Source organism: Tiliqua scincoides, chromosome 1, assembly GCF_035046505.1.
Source record: "Tiliqua scincoides isolate rTilSci1 chromosome 1, rTilSci1.hap2, whole genome shotgun sequence".
NCBI classification, from domain to species: Eukaryota; Metazoa; Chordata; class Lepidosauria; order Squamata; family Scincidae; genus Tiliqua; species Tiliqua scincoides.
The window spans coordinates 164,317,945-164,335,801 of record NC_089821.1 but is presented as its reverse complement, the minus strand read 5'-3'; the positions used below and the strand labels follow the sequence as shown (position 1 = coordinate 164,335,801).

The 17,857-nt window shown below is 41.5% G+C and overlaps 2 pseudogenes; one reads left to right on the top strand and one right to left on the bottom strand.

Moving 5' to 3' along the window:
* Window positions 1–8,024: 8,024 nt before the first annotated feature.
* Window positions 8,025–8,143, bottom strand: LOC136637772 (5S ribosomal RNA; annotated as a pseudogene).
* Window positions 8,144–17,114: 8,971 nt separating this feature from the next.
* LOC136637695 (5S ribosomal RNA) lies at window positions 17,115–17,234 on the top strand (annotated as a pseudogene).
* The last annotated feature ends 623 nt before the right edge of the window (window positions 17,235–17,857 follow it).

The following is a 17,857-nucleotide window of genomic DNA, read 5'->3' as shown; positions in this document are numbered from 1 at the left end:
CATAGTATTCCAAATGTGGCTGCATCATAGATTTCTAGAGGGGCAATATAGTATTAACAGACCTATTCCTCATCCCTGTCCAATGACCCTTAGCATGGAATTTATCTTCTCCACCATTGCTACATGGGGACAATATTTTTATTGACCTATTCACCAAGACATTGAGTTCTTTTTCCTGGTCCATAGCCAACAGCTCAGATGCCTTCAGTTTACACATGTAGTTGGGGTTTTGTTTTGGTCCATTGTACAGCTCTTCATTCTTGTTTACACTGAACCCTTTCGGTTGCCCATTCACTCAGTTTGGATAAGTACTTTCAGAGAACTTCAAAATTTGTTTTAATTTTTACCACTCTGAGAAAGTTATTTGTCTCCATCTCCTGAACTTCTCAGGGGCATCTGGTTGGCCATATGAGAAACAGGATGCTGGGCTAGATGAACTTTGGTTTAACCCAGCAAGGTCCTCCTTATATTCATTGAATCGTGAGCTCACACTTGTGATCTGAAATGGTAAAGCCTAGAAACAGATATCTGGAGGGCAGGAGGTCTGGTCTAGAGGGTTGAGCCTCTATTTGCCTGAAGATAACATCCAAAGGTTGCCAGTTCAAGGCCACCGGCACCATGAATGGCGAGACCTTGAAGCAGCTGACAAGCCCAGCCGAGTTATTCCACCTGCTCTTGGAGAGATGAGGGAGAGGCTTGTCAGCCTGCGTGGGAGGAATCTGGAGGCCAGAAAGTGATAACAGACCATAAAAGATCCATCTGAAATGTTGTAGTTCTTGAAAGATAGAACCTTTCTTCAATTGTAAAAATCCCTACAGGGATTTAGAACAGCCTGCCCATGTAAACCGCCTTGAATTAAAGTCTAAGGAGAAATCTGACAACCAAGAAAGGCGGTATATAAAGGCCTGTATTATTATTATTATTGTTATTATTATTATTAGAGCCTTCATTTGCCTGAAGATAACATCCACAAGGTTGCCAGTTCGAGGCCACCGGCACCGTGCGACCTTGAAACAGCTGACAAGCTGAGCCGAGTTATTCCATCTGCTCTGAGCGTGGGAGGATGGAGGCCAGAATGTGAAACCAGATCAGAAGGAAACATCTGAATGTTGTGGTTCTTGAAAGATAGAACCTCTTTCAATTGTAAAAATCCCTACGGGGATTTAAATAGCCTGCCTATGTAAACCGCCTTGAATAAAGACCAAGAAAGGCGGTATATAAATACCTGTATTATTATTATTATTATTATACATTTTCAACTTAATTCATGCATTTGTGTTATGACAAGTAAAACTGTATTAAAGGGTCTTAAATATATCTTCCGGGCCCACTACACCAGTGCTTCTGCTATTCCAGTGGTTAACAGAATGGTAATTTATTGAAAAACAAAAAAGAGTTCATTTCCCTTTTCTTTGTTTCTCATTTATGCAATTGTTATGAATGCAGTTTTGTCAACATAATTGGAATATCCCCCATTCGTGTGCAAAAATTTAATTATGTCATCAAATATTTGCACTGAGGACTTTCTGACTGCAGTATAATATACATGTTTAATCCAAGACTCTGTATTTTGCCACTATAGTTTTGATATATGAAAAAAAATATTGAGACGCATATTTAAATTGGTTGTTCTATTCATTAATGTTTGTCCACCAAGTGGCTGTTAAAAGCCATGTCTATCATGTATGGTAAAATGTATCAATTGTATTCCTAAGAGTCCAACAAACAGGGTTAACACAGCCAGTGGCTCACTATTTACTTCTGAGGCAGAGTAACTGAAAACCAGTTCTCCGCTCTCAGAAGAGTTCATAAGAAAGTAACACTGAACACATGTCTGGAAGACCAGATGGTTGACAAGCTGCTGGTCTTCTCTTGCCCTTTTCTCTTTAAAAGAACTCCCACATCATGGACACAGTAGATTTTCAATGGGGACACAATGAAAAGGTGAACATATAAAAGACTCTAGATTCTAAAGGCTGTTTCTACAGTATCCTGATTGAATGAAAATGAGGCCAGCCGACTATTCCTTTACCTTGAGCAAAATTCAGCTCTCTGGAGAACCCTAGGAGCCCTGCTATTCAGCAAAATTTGTATTCGCTCTGTGCGTCCCTAATTGTAACCAATTACTGCTCTCTGTCTTGAAGCAGAGCTTGGCTGTGCCTGAAGCCTATTAGCAATTCTGCCTCTGACAGAGAAAAAGATTGCAGATACATTCTAAGCATGGAGCTGCAGATGTGTCCCCTGATTTTATGGCACATGAGCTCCAGTTTTAACTCTCCAAGTAGATAGAGCTATCATCTTTTCAGTAAAGAGGCACTACAAGACTCCAACATATACTTCAGGTTGGTTTGTGGCTCATTCAAGCTTATCTGCTACGTAGCAGATAAGGAACATCATAGAAACAGCCAGAGAGAAGTGGTGTAGCACAGTGGTTAAGAGTAATAGCTGGGGGTGCCAACTTCAAAACTTCCGTCAACTGTAAACCCACTTGAGATAAGCCACTGACTCTTATGCCCCCACATCCATGCCATGCAATGTGACAATACAGTGATTATACTGGACTTACAGGGCTCTTGTAAGAGCATACACGAAGTGATTTGAAACCCTTAACATGTGCTAGATAGATGCTTTATTATTAAATGTAAATAATAATCACGGCTGAAATTGCACCTTAATGAATACTTCTGTCTTACTTCTTGATATATTTAAATAACAATTCATTTTACAAAAAGGGTGAAGCATCTGTTTCTAACTCAGTAGCAGAGTTGCATGCAAGAGCTCAGTTTCCAGTCTCTCATGACGAAATATCATTAATCCACCTTAATAAACATAAAATAGGGTTTTCAAACTGATGAGGTCTTTAAAAAAAGCCTACAAGAAGTTTCATTCCTCTCTACCATTAAAATAGTATTTGTTTTCAACACACGTGAACACAGGATCTGAATAACCCCAACTGCAAAATTATTGGATTGGATCTTATTGGCATGAGTCAGGCGGTAGGAGCTTCTGTTGAATGGAGAGCTGGCCCTTCACACTTTGGATGTTAGTTCTCATTATCTGCTAGGGTTAGGAAAATCTAATGGATACTGAATTAGCGGATACCAAATCACTGAACCTATAAGAAAAATGGACTTAGGTTCCAGTCATCATATACTCTATGAACTTTATAAACCTATATCTTATGTTGAAATCTGTAATGTTATAAACCTATATCTTATGTTGAAATCTGTAGGGCTGGGTAATAGTGAGGACTCATCAACATCTGATGACTTCTCAGTGCTGGCTAACCCTTAACTCGAAGATCACTGGTCTAACAATGAGGCCTTAAAATTCAGCAGTGAGGAAAGGGTTGCTTCACCCTTCCTCTTCCTCTACCTGCCTCTTGACTCCCTCCCTAGGCTTGTCCCAGCCCCAGAGCAGCTCTCAAGTAGCCTTCCAGAGACTTCTCATCAACACCAGGGTTGTTACGGTTTAGCTACAGTGTCTGAGATGGTGGGGCAAGTCTGGAAGTGGACACAAATGCATCCAACAATTCTCCACATGCCAATTCCAGTGCCCGTATGATGCAGAAAATTGACCCAATCCAGATAACTTTCTTAAAAAACAAGTATAATTGGCTGGCCACGATTACCGCAACTCCCTACCCCATCGGCCATATACTGTATATTGTCTCTTCCTCTCTCCCTTGTACAGCACCAGCACTGCCTTCCGCTCACAAGGAGGCTACCTCTCTCACCCCCACTTGTCTGCCTGCCTGCTTGCTTGCTGAGCCTCTGTTACCCCTGTGTGCACTGGCACAGTATTCACAGATAACAAGTGAGAGGTGGCAATTCTGCCCCTTGCAGAATTTGCAGACAGCAAGTTCACATATAAAGAGAACTAACTGTATGTACTGGGCATGGGCTATCAGGAAACAAGCACTCTTGAAAAGTGGATAGATGTAAAAAGTAGCATAAAAGTACCTGAACCAACACTGTCATATATACATCATAAAATTACTGGTCTGTTAAGATTGTTGACAGCTCTCCAAGGTTTCATGCAGAGGTCTTTCCTGTTACCTAAGATGCTTAAACAGAAAATACAGAGGAATAACCTCACTACTTCCAGTTAAAACTGACTCCACTGCAATGTCTCTCTTCCACAGAACAACACAAGAAAAGCATTTATTTCATTAGAAAACAAGCAGTTCACATGGCAAAAATCAGGGTACCATATTCATACCCTTGCCTGCTAATGGATTTTTTCTGGAGAATCTGTGTGGGCATTTCTTGGGGAAGTTGAGCTTTCCACATGTATTCCTCTGTGGAGGGAAAACCACTACATCAAAACTGTCAACCAAAGCTATTTTAAGCACAAAAACAACAGCTCCACAAGCTTCTGGAATAAAGCCCAGAGGAATGGCTACCTTTCACACATCAGTGCCTACTCTTTTGCAGGGTGCCTACTGTCTATAAGGAATAGTTATCTTTCCTAAATGCCCCTTCCCATTTCACTGCATTACAGTGCAGGAGTTTAAAGTGAGTAAGTGAAAAGTTGGTCACTGTAACATTTATGATGCAATGAACATATCAATGCTCCTAAAAAGCAAGGTTAGCAACTTGATGCCATAAAAGAACCCTTGAATCCCTGTTGCTCTAGCAGACAGATGTTACTGAGTTCCGTCACCTTGCTGGATCTACATGACCTCCAGGAGCATTGCTGAGTTTGGTGCTTAAAAGTGCACTGCTTGATGGAGCAGATTTGTTTCTCCAGCCTAGATTACAATCCATATCATTTTATAGACTTAACAAGCGTGAACTGTCCATGGTGCTTATCCTTCTCAACATGACTTTTTCATTAGGTTTTATATGTTTCTAAATAGGAGCAAAACCAGAACTTTCCTTTCCTATAGTCCAATATTTCCTTTTGCGTTTTTGCTCTTGCTGCTTTCAATCCCATTTTATTACAAGGAGCCTAATTACCACAATTATTTTCAATACAAATTCTACAGTACTTACTTAGCTTTTTGCAGAATCCAACATTTTACTACAAGCAAGATTAATCAAGTACCAGTGTTTTCTAGGTTCATATCATTTCATGTACATGTAAATGTTATACATGTAAAGAGTCAATGACTGATGGAAAGGAGTTTTTATCAGCATTACTCAATCAAGACACACTGGAAAGCAATCTCAGTACTACTAGGTTTCATTTCAGCTGAATGGTAGGAATAGTACTCCATTCTACTATAGTACTATTACTCAAAGTATTTTAGAAAGCATGCTTTGTTCCAGCTAGACATGCAGAGGGAAGGCAGTCCATATGAACACAGCAGAGCACTGCATTGGCTATAACCAAAGTCATGGTATCTCAGCGTGGTGCCAATGTAGTGTAGTGATAAGTCATCAGACTGTTAGATCAGGTCTGAAAGATGCTCAGATTCAGATCCCCACTTAACCACAAAGCTTACTGAATGACTTTGGGCCAGTCATTCATGGTTTCAGCGTAGCCTACCCTAAAGACTGTTGTGAAGATAAAATAGGAGGGATACTGTGTGTGTCACAACAAAACTCATTGGAGCAAGGATGGGATAAAAATAGAATTGTAAGCTGATTCTATTCATACACAGAGCTTCTTCACACAAAGTATAAAGTGGATCATAATTCACAAACTATAATTTCACCCATGAACACTACAAAATATATCTGCAAATATATTGGTACACTGTTGCCATTTTTATCCTGGCAATGTAAAAATAAATAAGAACATAACATAAGAACATAAGAACAGCCCCACTGGATCAGGCCATAGGCCCATCTAGTCCTGCTTCCTGTATCTCACAGTGGCCCACCAAATGCCCCAGGGAGCACACCAGATAACAAGAGACCTCATCCTGGTGCCCTCCCTTGCATCTGGCATTCTGACATAACCCATTTCTAAAATCAGGATGTTGCACATACACATCATGGCTTGTACCCCGTAATGGATTTTTCCTCCAGAAACTTGTCCAATCCCCTTTTAAAGGCATCCAGGCCAGTCGCCATCACCACATCCTGTGGCAAGGAGTTCCACAGACCGACCACACGCTGAGTAAAGAAATATTTTCTTTTGTCTGTCCTAACCCAACACTCAATTTTAGTGGATGTCCCCTGGTTCTGGTGTTATGTGAGAGTGTAAAGAGCATCTCCCTATCCACTCTGTCCATCCCCTGCATAATTTTGTATGTCTCAATCATGTCCCCCCTCAGGCGTCTCTTTTCTAGGCTGAAGAGGCCCAAACGCCGTAGCCTTTCCTTATAAGGAAGGTGCCCCAGCCCCGTAATCATCTTAGTCACTCTCTTTTGCACCTTTTCCATTTCCACTATGTCTTTTTTGAGATGCGGCGACCAGAACTGGACACAGTACTCCAGGTGTGGCCTTACCATAGAATTGTACAACGGCATTATAATACTAGCCGTTTTGTTCTCAATACCTTTCCTAATAATATTGAACTATATCCTAACTCTTTACAGTGTACAGAGTATCCCTCATCTGTGATAGCTGGGGGGAGGGAGTTATGGGATAGGTCAGAGCACTATCAGGCTAAGGAGAGGGCACAGAAGTTTACTTTCACATATCCTTTAGGCTATAACCAACACTAATTGATTAATGATATGATCAATTATGGCACACATTGATCTGATACCATTATGCATCAACTTATCACCTATGTTTTAGCCATCCAATTTTTTAAAAAGTTACAATATCAAGACAATTAAAACAGATTTTATAAAAAGCAAACTTTGGCAACTTTGTGAGACTATTTACATAGTTACATTTACATACATAGTTATGTTAATGGAGAAGTTATCTTTTTCAGTGGCCCTGAACCCTATACAAAACTTAAGTACCTAGGTCAAATCCCTATTAAGATCTCCAATAAATTATTTTTTAAAGTACAATGGGTTTAATTTACTGGTGGTGGCAGTCTGAGTAGAATGTCAGTTGTCATCTTGATATTGTATTCCCAGGACTCCTTTTTTGTAATTTTTTTCCCGCTTGAAAAGAAAATTGAGCTTAAAGCTTCTGAATGCAACAATATTTCTGCACAGTAGCACACAGTCAGCATTTACAGTCCTTTTACATTTACTTTTTATAAATTGTAAGTAGTCATTGCTAGGACCATAATTAATGAATATGGAGTATATGTTCATAAAAGCATGCCTCTACCTTATATGTAGAATTAGGATTTCTACAAGTCAGGAGTTTTTTTGAGGAGTGATCTGAAATATGGAACATCCATTAAGTTATCTGGAAATTTTAAACAGCAAGAAACATCTTTTATATCCTACTTTTGGAATCAGCAACTGCTTTTTAATTTTTTAAAAGCCATCCAACATCCTCCATTGAACATAGTTGAACTTTGAAGGAACTCAGAGTCAACTCATACATCTATGACTGCAAAATTATAGACCGTTACCAACCGTCCTCCAAGGAGTTCAGGCCAGTGCATATGGCTCCTATACGCTCCTTTTACCATCATGACAACCCTGCAATTGTCTGAGAGACAGTGACCAACTCAGGTTGAGCATGGATTTGAACCTCAATTTTCTTGAGCACTGCCAGTGCATGGCCAGTGCTCTAACCACTACGCATCAAGTGATAGCTAACTTGTATGCGTGAGACTGCCTTCATGGATAAAATCCCATGAATGGGATTTTTATATCCTCTGACATCATATCAAGTTCAATCATTTTCAATGCAGTAGCTCACACTTCAGCTATGAGCTGTCAAGCAATGAGACTTACAGCCCAACTCTATTGCCGCCAGTACCAGTACTGCGGCAGCAGTGCTGGCACTGGGTGTTGTAAAAGCGCCATAAAGTGTTTTTCAACACTATGTGAATCAACAGCACCAACTGAAAGGCCAGTGGATCTAGTGGGTGCCACATTCCACCACAAAGTTATCTTTGAATAAACATGCAAAGGATTCCATTGCCAAAGATGCCGGTGTCTGTATGAAGTTGGTTGTGGTTGGCAACCTTCAGTCTCGAAAGACTATGGTATAAGCCTACAGCACCCGGTATTCCCAGGTGGTCTCCCATCCAAGTACCTACCAGGCCTGACCCTGCTTAGCTTCCGAGATCAGATGAGATTGGGCATGTGCAGGGTAAAACAGGAGTTTCCTGCTCTCACCGTTTCAGAGCTGAATGGAAAGTTGTCGTTGTAAAAAATACATGCTGTGGAGCAAGTTATCCCACACCTTCCTATGTAATGTACCCCATTGCAGCTACACAGTGCCCCATCCCAGTATAACTCTTCTGTGAGATTTACGGCCATTTCCAGTTCAGCCCATGAGGTGACATATAGGAATCTTCAGAGGAATGTTGTGACTGGCTTGCTAACCACTTCAAGGAACAAAAATCCCTCCCATTCATTGCAGTTTGGCTATCAGAACTTTAACAGTTCAGCCTGAGGACACGTCCAGAACACCTTTTTATCCTGTTCTAGTGAATGAATTGCAGTTTTTACAGTCCGAGGGTGGGGACAGGTTGTTTGGAAAAAAGCAGCTTACCACCTGTTTCCCTGACCTTCTTCCCTCTCGGCTACCAATGCTTAGCTAGGAGGAACTAACTATGAGGCAGTTAATGCTTTGTTACAAAAAGGAGCCATCACAGCAGCCTTGAAGACAACGGCCATAAGGCTGCTCCTAGACAAAAATAAGTAGCATTTGTTGAGCACCTTCTCTGCGTGACAAACCTCTTCACATGTATTATCTTGGTATAATCCCTAACCACCACCTCATTAAACAAATATTATTTCCCCTTGTTGCAGCTGGGGAAACTGAAGCCAAGAGAAACTGTCTTGTTGAAGGCCAACTAATCAGCTCATGATGGCAGAGGAAAGATTTGAAGCTGGGAGTCCCAATTCACAACACAGTCTTCTTAGCCACTGTGCTACACTAGCTCCTTCTTGGACCTAGAAGTCAACAGAGGCTGTGTTTTGTTCTCTCATTGCCAAGCATTTTAAATGCTTTATGTAACAGTGTTAGGGGAGAAAAGTGGGAGATGGAGAATGTGAGAATCCACAAAATGTAGGCGAGGATGCGGAAAGAAGAGTTGGTGCCACCCCAGCCTTTTAAAAATCACCCATTCCCTAAATCTATTTGTGGCCAAGGCTCCAAGTTTTACCAGAATCAGATTTATGCACAAGAAGGACAATATCTGCCATTACCTTCTCGCGAAAAAGTCCTTCACTCTGGCTAGAACATAATTATATCACCTTACAGCAAGATAATACAAAATAAAAAAGGACAATAAAATATTCACTTTACTAGGAAGGCAGGATAGCACGGGCGATTAGGATACCTAATTTATGTTTTAGATCTCATTTGAATTCATTGGGCATTCTTATCACAGTTGTAAGAGGCAGCTGCTGCTTATAAATCATTACTATGCACATACATCTTTAGGTACTGGCAAGCGAGGGCCTTTCTTCAGCTGGTATATGCCTTAAGAGACCACATGCCAAGACACAAGGGTGACAAAACTCTAATATAGAAAATATGCAAAGTTCTATGCACTTAAAGAAAGCCAGCACCCAGCATGTACTCAAATGCCTGTTATATCGCTGCAGGCAGCTCTCTCTCTCTCTGTCTCATACCAGGTGAATATACATTCCTGTCAACCTGATAAAGGACAGGATCCAGAGAGACATTTAAAGGATGGTGAATGCTTTAGCCCAGTTTACCCATAATAACCAGTTTCATAGGGCCTGTTCCAGAAAATCATTTGCACTACATAACAGTTGAGAGGCAGCGCATGATAAAAATAATCAAAGCTGTGTTTGGGACCTTGCTGAAAATTCACTGTCGGGGAAGAGGCAGGAGGCCAAGCACTGGGAAACTCAACTGTAGCTAACTCTGTGTGAGTGTATTGTTCGCTGCCCTTTCAAGGCAGGCAATCATAGTACACCAGTCATTAGTATTCTGACTGTCAAATGCTGCTCAGTAGTTGTCGCAAGCTCTCTGATTAAAAATTTTAAAAAAATTAATGTTTTTCTCCTGCTGCCAGGTGTACAGGGGTCCCCCCCTCCAGCCTCATTGTGGAGAATAAAAACAGAACGATGTGAAAACACAGACTTTTTGCCACCAGAAGCTGGTAACTCTACACAGCATTACAAGATCTGTCTCACCTTTTAACGTCACAGCCTGTTTAACTTTCCCATTCATAGCAGGGAAGTTTTGGGGGTTTTTGTTTCAGGAGAAGATACACTGCAGCTCTTCTTGGCAATCAGCCAGGATGGAAGAACTGAATAGATGTCACTGGAGGGCTAACTGGACTAGGATTGGATATGGCTCTATGAATGACAGCTGGCCGAGTTGCACACTGAGAGGGTGCGAGTGCTTGTTCCCTCCCCCTTCATTTTGTCCTAGCATCATCTCCAGTTACTGTTCTTGGAAAGCCTCCTATCTACAGGTATTTCCCCACATGAAACTATGATAAGGATTTGTCATGGTTAGAACATAACCCAGGTTAAATTCGCAGGCCCGAATAAGGTAGGGCCTAAAGTTTGTGAAGTGCTGAGTCACCAGGACTCCGGTGTGGAGTGAGCCAGCTGATGAGGACTGCATCATGAGACAGGGTGTGGCAGGAGGAGGAGACACCACCCATCCTGATTCATGCACAGAGTTTTATAAGAGACTGTGAGATCCCTCATGAGTGGGTCGTTGGTGGTCATGTGTGCTGTACATTTTGCTGTCTCTGCTTTGTTTTGCTATGCTGCTGCTATTATTGTAAATTTGTAAATACAGACTGAAATGGTGATGGATTTCCTTGCGTCTGTGTACTCTCTATGTTGTGGGTTGTGTCCTTGAAGATGCATTCCGCTGGACAACCAGATAAGGAGCTACTCCCTCCTCGACAGGATTTTCCAACCTCCCAGGCATTTTTTAGCAGGAGGTATCAGCACTCTAATTCTGGTCACCATTCTACTCAGGCAGTACATTTCATTGACAAAAATACAGGCATTTTTCCTGTGGCTCTTTATTGAAACCCTTTGCTCAATAAACAGCACTGAAGGCACAGTCTCCAGCAAGGGCAACTGACAAACAGAAGCCAGTTTCCATCTTTTCACATGAGACACACAAACAGGCATAGCAGAGCAAATATAAACACAGCACAACACGTGCACGTGTGTTTGTCAATGAACAATGAACATGCGTTACCTAATATGTCTTACACAGGACTTCCACATAGACATTTTATGCTACTCCAGGCAGCCCTAATTAATAGATAATCCCACCATGTTGACTATACAATTGGTATAGTTATTAAGATTTAGAAGAGTCACAAAATGAGAACTTCCACTTCCACTAGCTGAGCTTCCACCTCAGCTAGTAACATGAAGGATAATTTCTACAAGACAGTGAAGATTTCCAATTTCTGTTTAAGGGCACTTGGAGGCAAATGAAAAAGAGAGAATGCAACTTTATTATATCCAATGTGTGGGACAGTTTTCTGTTTTCTGCCTGAACAAGAGCTCTGTGAGTGTCAAAAGTCTGCCATCTTTTACCCGCAGAGGTTAATCTAATAAAAAGCCATCATCATCTCCCTTGTGCTGTGTGTCTCAGAGCTAGAAGTGTCACAGAGCCAGGCCTCTGACAAATGAATTGCAGCAGTTCTGAAATGTAGCAAAGGGCACCTCTCAGGCACAGCCATTCTTCACCAATTACACTGACGCTTTCTCCATATTGCATTATAAAAGGAAACTACCGAGGCTATGCAGGAAGAACTAAGACATATTAGGAAGCCCTGATTTTAAATCATCGTAGTTGTGACAAGCATTCCTCCACAAGAGGGACAGCAAAATAAGGTCAAAGCAGAGTTCTCTTTAGTTGTTAAAAACATTGTGGACCTGACTTGTTCTTACACCCCAGTGCTAAATATGTTTGCTTACAAATCTCACAGATTTCAACAAGACCCACTTTCCAATAACTGTGCTTGGGATTCCATCCTGATTTGAAACATATTTACCTAAGGAATTGAGAGTGCAAAGGACAGTAGGCTGAGTTCATCATTTAAATTCAAACTTGAGTGACAGACCCATGGGTCACTACCACCTGCCTATATCATGGGTGGGCCATTTATAGCATAGTAGAGATAGGCAGAAAAGGGAGATTACATTGGGTCCCACACAAATGGTTCCTCCCAAGCTGTTTTGCCCAGTTGTTCTTCTACCACAAGATAGAAGATGAAATGTAAATCCTGCCAGTAAATCCTCTCAGTATTAAAACCACTTTGGGTTAAGCAGTTTTGGATTGAAAAGTGAGCATGTATGAAGCACAACCCAACAAGTGGAGGCCATTACACTCCACAGGTGGAACTCCACAGGTCCACACAAGAGCCCATACAAGGGCCCACACTCACGCCTAGAAAGCCTCTGAGGGTTGTTGCCACTGCTCCTCAACAGCACCCAATAAGCCAAGGTTTACAGGGCAATGATCTGTGAGCAGTGACAGCAGGAACCCATCCTTTTCATTCCCCACTGCCATGTTAAAAATTAAGTGATGTCCTATCCCCCTGCCACTGTGGCATCTAGAATTGCTAAATAATGCCAGGGAAGAAAGAGGATGGTATGTTGCTGCTGCCTGTCCCCCACTGCCTCTGATAAGACTCCCCCATTAACCCCTAAGCCAGGGCCTAGGAGAGGGGGGGTAAAGGGGCTAATTGGTACCCAGGCCCAGGGTAAAAAAGGGGGCCCAGGAGCCAAAGGAGGGGCCCAGAAATTTCCTGGGATCTTACATTTTCCTATCTACTCAGACTTATTTCCTGCACGGGACGCTGGGGACACTACCATGAGTGTGCAGTTGCAGCTACTGGCAAGTCATATGTATTAGGCTGAATAATGCAGACATGACACTTCTTAACACAGTGTCAAATCTGGGAGGAAACTGGCCTGCTACAGCAGCTCTTTGGCTTGTGGATCTGTTTACCATGAAGTGTATAGGAGCTCAGGGACACAGCTGCAAGACTACAGCTGCTGCAGAAGCAAGTTTTTGTATGCACAGGACACTTTCCATTCTAATGTGAGCTTAAATATGATGATGTTAATTTTCTGTGATGATTTCCCATATTTAAAAGATTTTAGAGAGACTTTAGGGGTGATTTTAGAGAGATTTTAGAGGTGAGTTTGGTTTTCTGTATTACTGCAACTTGCTGCCAATGCCACATGGGTGGGTAGACCTGGGCTCCAAAGACATCCAGCTATCTCTACCCTACCCCCGTTTTGCCCCTCTCTGTCCCCATTCTGCTTGCCTGACACCACCCTCCCCCATCTGTTTCACCCTTCCCCCTTAGCAAAGGGGCCCAGAAGAAACTTTTTACCCCCTCATAAAAGTCCTCTCAGAGGCCCTGCTCTAAGCTCCTGGTCAACTTTCCAGGAGGAAGTGGGAAGCAGCAGCAATAGGATGATCTTTTCTTCCCCATTTTATAAATTCAGCTTCCATGGCAAGCCTTGCTTTGCACTATGATATGCAATTATAGCAGTGATAGTGGAGGGACTGCCCATTTACTGCCTTGGTTCCGAGGCACCAAAGGAGGGTAGTAACTGGCACAGACTTTCCAAAGCATGGGGAGAGTACAAGATGGAAGGGGGAGGATTGACATAGTTTTTGTCCCTGGACACCCCAAATGTTGGAGCCATTAATGCAACTCAAGTTGCTGCCATAACATCAAATTTGGCCCTCAGCATCCTTTCCCAGAAAATGCAAAAATTATATATCTCTGATTACTTCATTCTTCCCGGCAGAACCAGCTCATGCTACACTGTCCTAAGGCATTCAAAAACCATATAAAAATATGGGTAAGCCTTTCTGCAAGACCCTGTACAGCGTACACCCTGCCTCCCTCTTAGGTATGCTACTGGCCTGAGGCGAGGATCATTGTCTTCTCTCTTACACACACACCCCAAACCATGCTGCAGCTTAGAACTGTTGTACAAGGAAGAAGGGGCAACAGTCAGACTGCTCTTACATCTGTCTCCCAGAAGAAAAAAAAAAACCTGATTATTTTGTTGTCATTTTTAATTATATGTAAACAATGGGGAGGCTCTGGTATGAAAGGTGGTGTACAAATACATCAAATCAATATTTGTTCAGCACCTTATTTTAACTTCATCTATTTTGTTCAGAGTTGGAAAACATGCAGGATGTGTGTGTCATGCAGTCACAAGCCTCTGAGCAATTAATGTAGTGCATTGCTGGTTTGTGCCCTAAATACACAAAACCATGTAGTGTTCAAAACACTGTACATATCAACCAAAAATGGTAAACATGCTTCCATGCCAGCTTCACTGCACAATGTATATTTGGATGCACTTCAAGATTTTAAAGAACTGTTAGTAAAAAGTCAGATTCGAGGGGTTCAGAGATTTCTCCAAGAGATTTGAAAATATAAGCACTGCTTCAATAAGGAGTTCCAATGCTTGCATTATGGGAAAATGTAATCACACACCCCTCCCAAATTAGACATTTCATGCCCTTCCCATTGCCTTCCAAAAACCATAGCTGAAAAACTTGAACAAAAGGTAAAGGGGTCATTTCTTCCCCCTCCCCTCTGTGACTTCCCTGTAATTCAAGCTTTATAACTTGGTACAGTAATCAGAACACGTGCAGTTTGATTTTTCCAGCAGCAACTAAGTAACGTATGAATAAGACTCTTGCTGCAATTCATTTAACAATTGGAAAACCAAGCAAGCACCAGAATTTCTTTCCATATATTCTGAGTAGATACAAGATCTGAACCAGGGCTCCCCAGTTCATAGCTCATTAAGCACTATCCTACACCAGCTCTTAGAAGAATGCAATCTTTACCCCCTTTTTAAAATAAAGACCCATGACTTGTAGCTAACTGTTACTTGTAGTAGGACTGAGATTATGATTCTACTAGGACAAACTCAACATAGTTATCTGCGGAGTTAATGGAGATCACTCTATCAGGACTGCAGGATGCAAAGAGCTCTCTGTGCAGCAAGTCCTTTGAAGAACTTCAGCTAGCTGGAAACTTAAAATGTGTACTACACAGACAAATCTTCAATATGTAAAATGCTCAGGGTCTAAAGACATCAAAACAAGACAAACATGCTGCCTGGCATGTACTGAAATCAATGTTAAGAAGCAACAGACACAAGACCCCACTCATGCATACACATGATTCTTAATGTGAAAGGGGTCAGATTCCAGAGAAAATTCAAATCTGAGAAGGCACAGTGTGCTTTTTAGTTCAGCTTTCCTATACATTTTAAAGGACCCTTTCAAGAATACCATTTGCACTACATACAGTGCAGAAGCTACGCTTGAAGATTTATCAGTTGTGGCCAAGAGCATGCTTTAAGATTAGCTGCGGAGGACAGATGGCAATGGCTGCACATTCCCAGAGGCAGGAGGCCAAGTTCAGGAGACCCAATTGCAGCTAAGAAGAATTCCACAGTTCCATGCAAACATATTTTTCACTGCCCTTTCAAGGCTGGCATTCACATGGGCACACTGGAAACAAGTCTTCTTGCAGATTCCCACTAAATAGCTATGGTAAGATCACTGTGCACTTCTTGTCAATTGAAATGTACAAAGAACATTAATTTTTATACGTCCCTTTAGTTCAATATCACAGTGTAAAACTGACCTGTTGCCAACATTAGCTGCAGGGTATGGTGAATGATGGGAACTTTAGGTCAGTGAAAACCAACACTCTGATAGGAATCCAGAAGTGAGGAATGTGGAATAGGAATCCCTGGGTTTGCAAAAATGATTTTAAGGTGGTCCTTAGTGAAGAGATAGCGTTTCATATTTTATGACCTATGAATCAGAAAACAAACTGCTACACATTTTACAACTCATGAAGTAAAATACTGCATAACCTGAAAAACCGACTTGCATGATTGGAAGATATGTCCGCTTAAAAAAAAAATGGCATCATTTACTTCTTGTTTCTGTTCTCTGAATGATCAAACTGATATTCTCTTTCTATATGTATACTCTTCCATAAGGATGGAATCTGGAGCAAACCTCTAGACCAGCCATTTTCAACCACTGTACCATGGCACATTGGTGTGTCATGTATGGTCTGCAGGTATGCCACAAGCATTTGGGAGATGGTCATATATTAATAGGGCCATTGGGGGGTATTCATCCCCAGTCAGCAGTATGGTATGCCTTGTTGATTGTCAAAAAATTGATGGCGTGCCTTGATAATTTTAGCACCTTCTCAGTGTGCCGTAAGATGAAAATGGTGGAAAATTCTGCCTAAGATAATAGAAATGGGCCTTTCCCACAGTTAGCAACTCTCATTTTAGAGCATGGTTCTAAATACTGGTTAGGAAACAATTCAACCTGGACTTCAGCCCTGAACCCTGATTAATCTGTTTCCTGACTGTGGAATTCTTTGATATGCCAATCATTACATTATATTAGTATTTACTTCCTATTTTTCAGCTACAACAAAAATGTTCATGAAATGAAATAAAAGGCTCCCTGTCCTCAAAGGACTGACAGACTAAAAAGATATAGAAGAAACATTAGTAAGAAGTCACTAGGAGGGATGCTATGCCGGAGTGACTTACTCTCTCCTCCTTACTTACTTACTTACTCTCCTCCTGCTAAATATACGAGGAGCATCAGTTGAAAAAACGTCAGTTGAAAAAGCGCCTCTTTGTCCTTTCAGCAGGGGTTGCTTCTCTCAACTTCTCTTAAGTCACTCCTTTATTGAGGAGTCGAGTTTATATTAAGAGTTGTTTGCTAGAACAGTGTTTCTCAAACTGTGGGTCAGGACCCACTAGGTGGGTCGCGAGTGAATTTCAGGTGGGTTCCCATTCGTTTCAATATTTTATTTTTAACATATTAGACTTGATGCTCCCATGGTATGTTACTGCATTTGGGGAAATGTTACAGACCTGTATTTTTAACAAGCTACTGTGTATATTCTTTTAACAATGACGGTCAATGGGACTTACTCCTGGGTAAGTGTGGGTAGGATTACAGCCTAGGATTGTTAATTTTCCTGTTTGATGGTATCACTTCCGGTTATGACATCACTTCTGGTAGGTCATGACAGATTCTCATTCTAAAAAGTGGGTCCCAGTGCTAAATATGTGAGAACCACTGCTATAGAGCAACTGTTACCCTGCACATACCCGATCTCATCTGATCTTGGAAGCTAAGCAGGGTCAGGCCTGGTTAGTACTTGGATGGGAGACCACCTGGGAATACCAGGTGCTGTAGGCTTATACCATAGTCTTTCGAGACTGAAAGTTGCCAACCAGAGACACTAAAAGGTTCCTGAGGGCCTGATAACTGACCTCTTCAAATCTGGTACAAAACATTGCAAGAGACTTCTAAAGGTGGCTATAGTAATGTAGCAATCCTACGTAAAAATTCATTTTGCAACTCAATCAAAATGTGTCTATTCTGAAACCCTATTGCGTTCAATGGGGTTCACTCCATAAGAACTGCACCTTTAGTTTAGCGTTGCAGCCAAGATCTCCATATGAATCTTTTCCTAGCAGTCAAATGTATTCCAGCTAGTACTATGGCAAGATGGTCTACAATTATTTTATCTAGCCTCTTTCACTTTTATTCTCATAGGGTTTTGTTCATTGCCTGCATTCCCTTTTGCCTTTTTAAACTCCATTTTCCGTTTATTTTTTGTCATTCCTATTTCCACTTTCCAAGCTGATCTTTCCCTGATCTTGTCATTTCCAATTCACTTCTCATTTTGTATGTGTCAGTCTCCCTCTTACCTTTCCCTTCTCCTTTGTCTTTTTCTCATTCTCCAGAACTCCTCTGTGTCATTTTCTTCCCACTTCACTACCTCTCTCCCTGACTAAATCAGCAGGTGGAATAAGCAG